This window comes from Triticum aestivum, chromosome 4A (assembly GCF_018294505.1).
Source record: "Triticum aestivum cultivar Chinese Spring chromosome 4A, IWGSC CS RefSeq v2.1, whole genome shotgun sequence".
Taxonomy (NCBI): domain Eukaryota; kingdom Viridiplantae; phylum Streptophyta; class Magnoliopsida; order Poales; family Poaceae; genus Triticum; species Triticum aestivum.
In genome coordinates this window covers 96,805,978-96,811,828 of record NC_057803.1, presented here as the reverse complement: position 1 = coordinate 96,811,828, position 5,851 = coordinate 96,805,978, and positions in this window count along the sequence as shown.

Below are 5,851 nucleotides of genomic sequence, written 5' to 3'. Positions count from 1 at the left end.
GCGCCGCTGCCCGCTCCCTCCGCCGCTCACGTGCCCTAACGCCGCGGCCCCAACTCCTCCTCCGTCACTTTCGCTGCACCGCCTCGTCCCCGCGGCATCGGCATCAATGGTGTCGGCGTCCCCGTCAGCCCAGGACTGGACCCGCTGGAGCCGCCACTTCACGGCGGTGGGCCAGGCCGAGAGCTACGTCTCCGTGCTGCGCTTCCAGCTCGAGGTGGCCGTGGAGGGCGAGGACTTCACCGAGTTAGCCGCCCTCAAGCGCGCGCTCCTCGACGCCATCGCCGGCGACACCGTCTCCCGTGTCATGGCTGGGCGCAAGGTCTACTCGCTCACCGCTTGATTCCTCCATCTCGCCATCACCAATTCTGGCCTGATTCCCGATGTTCTTAATACCTAGGGTTTGTCCTCGTCCCCTGTTTTGTTTCCCTCACCTATTGTTTTGGTTGATCCTTGCAGAGCGCCATCGAGGAGCAGCGGTACCAGGACGCCTCCAGGCTGACCAAGCTCGCTAGAACTAGCCTGGTGAGCCCCCTATCGCCTACTCCCCTGCTTCTCCATCGTTGCTGCTTCTTCTTAACAAACCATCTTCTAATAGCAAGGTGCTGGTCCTAATATAAGTAATAACAAACCATGGCTAGTGATAATTCCTCTATTGTTCAATCCTTTATATATGCAAAAGAATACACACATGTCTGTTCCAGACATGGCCAAAGTTGTAAACATTAGATAATCCATCAAGTGGGCTTTTGATGCCATCCTGCAGCACGCGTTATTGGGTTTGACTCTAGCAATTTCATTTTCAGGTAGGTTGGTGGGTGGGATATGCTAAGGACACCGATGACTCAATCGGGAGGATTGTGTGGATAAACCCTGGTGTCGGGAGATACGTCGCCAAGAGATACAGCCCAAGGTACGCTTTCTCCGTTCTCTTATGTTCGGTTGATGCAAAATTGAACATGCAGTTTTTTAACCTAATTTATCACAAGCGAGGAGCAGTGATTTCTTTAGTCCATTAGCTACGGTTGATCGGCAACTGCATAAGCTTCTATTTCTACTTCTGAATTTTGAATGATTGTATGAGCAAATGAGTGCTACAGTTATTGCCTAGATACCACCGGTGTCCATTCTTTTAGTTCAAAATAAAAATACATCCTACATATATGCACATGCTCCAACACGGCAGATTTATGAAACTACTGTTGTTGGTTTAGGCAAACACCTTACAGTACTCAAAAGTACAGTTTTGTAGAAACCATAGTATTCTGATTGAGCTAGTAAGATTTAGTTTATGTAAGTTTAGTAGATGAACTAGTAGGATCCTTCTGCTGAACTGAAGATGCTATTTGCCTCACATTTTTGTCGGTTAAACTTTCCCAGATTATGTAAATTTAGTAAGAACTAGTAAGAGTTAAATCAACTGTATGGGCAACATTAACATAGGTGCTCCTCTGTCGTGCTGCTACGTACTTGGTACTTCGACCTTCTCCACCAATTAGTGAGCTCCGCCACCGAACGTAGCTCCTGTGTTGTGTTGCTGTTCTAGCCAAAGGTTTTCTCTCAATTTTTATACATCTACATCCCCTCCTATGATGCTAGCTGAAGCACCTTGTTGAGTTATTTTGGAATCTTTCATGCACTTTTCTGTTGAGTGCCTTTGTTTTAAACTATGAGATATGCCTATGTTTAATTCTGAAATCTTGATGCAATCTTATGTTGTTTCACCAAGATTGATTTTCAAAATGTGTATATCTAATGTTTCTTGCTGCAGCTTTAAGCTTCGCGCTGTCATCTAACTCTTTCTACTTAATTTTTGTTATCTGTCTTTGAACCTATAAAAATGGGTGATCTGTACAGTTGTCATCTCCTACATGTGTACAATATGACACTAAATTGGCCAAAAATAGGGAGATACAAGATGAACTTTTAAAGGTTGGTTCCATTTTCTGTATATGCCTTGTACACTCTTATATTCTCCCATGATTGAAGTCTGCAATGCTTATGGGACAATCTTTGTTTGTAGGTTAAGACCTCACTGTCTGCTTCAACGAAGAGATTTGAAGAGTTGCAAAAGGTAATTTTGGGGCAAATTTCCAGTGCTACAGGATAAAGAGATGTTGAAGCGGCAAACTGAATCCATGACACCGAAGTGCAATTGCGGTAGATTATCTCTATTTTTCGTTTTCATTTTTCTTATTAGTGGAGTGAGAATAGGTAGAATGAGGAACTATGTGATAGTAGATACAACAAATGTAGTAAAAAGAAACTTATGTTTGCAATTGTTAATGACATACATACTTGCATGTTCTTTGTTGGCTCATTTATTGGCTTCGGTGTCCAGTTAACCATGAAATAGGAGCCCATGTCAATTATGTATGCTCTTACTGGATGTGTTCTAATGCTGGTTTATTATAGATCTTGTATTTGTACTGATGTGTACTCGTTTATTACAAATCTTTGTTTGTTTTGTTGGAATTGTAAACATAAAATTGAATTGGTTCATTTTATTTTCCAATTCCTAATAAGTTAGTAGTAGCGTGGGGTGGAAACTGGGTGCTACTAGTATATTGGGTACTAGTAGCGTTGGTTGTTTACACACGCTACTACTATTTCATTAGTAGTAGCGCGTGTTTCACCCACACTACTACTAACTATTAGCTGTAGCGCGATACTAGTAGCGCGGGTACCCGCGCTGCTAGTAGCCATTTTACCTGCGCTGCTAGTAGCCTTTTTCCTAGTAGTGATGGGACTCCACAACTTTGTTGTCACTTCCGCTATGTTATTTGAGGTAATAGTATTTACGTTATTTTACACACGTGATTTACCTCTGTTATAAATCCTCGAGTACTGTGTGTGTCAGTATACCGATCGAGGGATGACACTTAAGCATAGAGACTTTGATCCATTTGGGCCGGGTCGCTAGAAGATGGTATCAGAGCACATGTTGATTGTAGACGTGACCCCTAGAAACTGGCAAGCCCTTAGGAAAATATTTCTCTAAAACTTTATTTTCAAAAGAAATCCTTTAACCCTCATCTTTTCTAAGCTTTACCAAGTATTTCCTATCATCTCAAATAGTTAGACTATACCATTTCCCCTTTCGACCACGCGAAGATTGGACTGATGAGACCACTCCAAGAAGTACAGGGTATCGGTCAACTAATACCACTTCGGAATAAAGAGGATTTTATCGTGCATCTGAATAATTGAAACTACAATGGTTGAAGACTCCGAAGACTCGGAGAATTTGAAGGCTCAGAAGAATTCCCAGATTGGAATGACCTAGGAAAGCTACCCTTATGGAACTTGTCAGACTATTGAAGCTGTCAATACCTGAGATCAAGGTTTGTCGGAGAAAGACCGGAGCATGGAGAGTTAAAGCTCAAAGTTTTTGTCAAGAAAACCCTAAGCCGGGAGATATCAACTATGGAATGATAGCCCATGGAAATGACATGGGCATAAACACGACTATCCAGGATGTTATCGCCCGCTTATGCTATTTTCATCCTGCTGAGTTAAGCATGCATGTCTTTGGAAGGATTGGATGACAAAAGAGCTAATGGAGCACCTATCAGAAAAAGATGAAGTTTTAACCTTAGCTGGTGTATCACCAGCATCTGGAGTATTACATCAAGAATTTTAAGATGGACCTTCAGGAAGCCGTATTTGACAAGAAAGCATTTCATGAAGAACTCAGGACCCAAAAGCTGAAAGTAGCCAAGCTGGAGGAGTAAAACCTCGAGATACCGGAGATTCGTCGGGAACTATAGGACAACAGGACCATGGTTCATGCGAAGGATGTTGAAACCCAGAAGTTTGGAACACAACTCCAGAATATTAAAGGACGTCACGAGAGACTTCACGTCAATAGAAATGACCTGGCAGAAGAACTTGAGAAGATCAACAAGCACGATCAGAAGAAGACCAAACCCCTGTTATATACTTACGTTAGATGCAACGATTGTGAGCTGTCATTTGTTTGATGTTTTTTCGACAGCCACAAAATAAAATCTGTCTCTTCAAAACTATTGTTTGTATTGTGTGTATCCCTCTCTATCTCTCTTATCTCACCCCAAAACCCTTGGAACCAATAGAGGATGAATGGAGATGAACTCACATTTCCGGTACCGATAAGTCAATTGGAGACGGACCGATGGATCCAGAACATGGAAGATCACATGAAGAATAACACTATAGCCGGAAAATATATGGCTGAACATGCTCTTCAGTGCTTTAAAAGAGGTGCTGCTACTTGGTGGAGGATGTACCAAACCATCAATGGATGGCAAGGAGTAACCACTTGGGAAGAATTTAAGTTGACTCTGCTAAAGTCTCGTCTTGTGTCCCTGAAATTGAAGCCTTATGGAAGTGATATGAAGAAACCTTGGGCATGCAAGCTCTGTGGAGAAATAGGACACAACCATAAAGAACGCAAAGATGAATTCCCTCATTGTGAAGAAAGTCACCCAGCTGAAGAATGCCCAACCAGGCAGATTACTTGTTTCTTGTGTGAAGGGACTACCCACTACCCTGCTCAGTGTCACATTTACCCCATGGTTCAAAAAACCATCCAGCAGAAGAAAGAAGCAATGAAAGGAGCCCTCATGGAAATTTTAGAAGAATATGTGATGAAGGAAGAGGTGGAGGACACACCCGAAAAAGACCCAATTAAACCCTGCACCAAGTCATGTTATTCATGTGGAGAAGAAGGACACATCTCCTAGAATTGTCCGAAGGGGGGATCTAGTAGCATTGTCGATAGTGGAAGTAGAGTATGACCCACAGGAAATAGAAGCCCTAATTGGCACGGAATAGACAAGGAAGAGAAATAGATTGAATTCCAGGAACAACCCAATTTCTACAAAGAAGGAGCTGAGTCATATCACATGTCTCAGGTGCAAAGATTCAGGACACTACTTCAGTGATTTCCCAAAAGGGAAGACGAGGACCCAAGGAGGCTATATAATCACAAGGAAACCTCGAGACTGGTTAGAAGTAATATGTTTTCATTGTAGCGAAGCAGGGCACTTTGCCAAAGATTGTCCCAAAGAGAAGGAGGCTTGTGCTAAATAGAAGTAGTAGTGAGAACATTTCTTTTTATTATTGAGGAGTTGAGTTTAGGCATGTAATGGAAATGCAAGAGATTATAATAATTTGAGAATCAATAAAGTTAGCATTGTTGGTACTGATTTTGAATCTTATGAGTTTTACTCTATGAAGAAGGATTTTGACCATTTTTTGAGGATATGAGAAATATGGTCTATGCAAGAATTTGTGCATTTCAAGGGTGGTAGTACCCTGTGAGGACACTTGACCCCTGGAAAAGATGATGATATTCCACAGAGTGGACTTCAGACAAAATAAGTATGAGTTTTATCTCGATATGTGGGATACCCCAAGAATATGAAGGGATGAAGTACTATTGGATATAAAGGAGGTATAATGTTGGTCATAAATATGATGAGGTGGGCCCGTAACCCACAGACTCCAGGACCTGCCAAGAAGCAAGCACACTCTTGCTGAAGGAAAACCCAGGAAGAGGATATGCCTTTATCAACAGATGATCTTATAGGAGTTACGCAATACCAGAGATTTGTGAAGGAACGATAGATGTTTGTTTGGCTTGCAGAATCCGTGGATTTATCCGAATTTAGTTCATCGACAAGAGGAACTCTGTAATGCTTGTGAAGATGATCGAGTGTTAGAATGCGAGATTCACTAAACCATATAAAAGATAATGTTTTGGATGCGGAATGGATTGATCACCATGCCGACTTACTCTTATTATTCACCTATGTTATATGGGATGGTAAATCTGAGTGACTTACCCATAGAAGAGAGACGACGATATCAA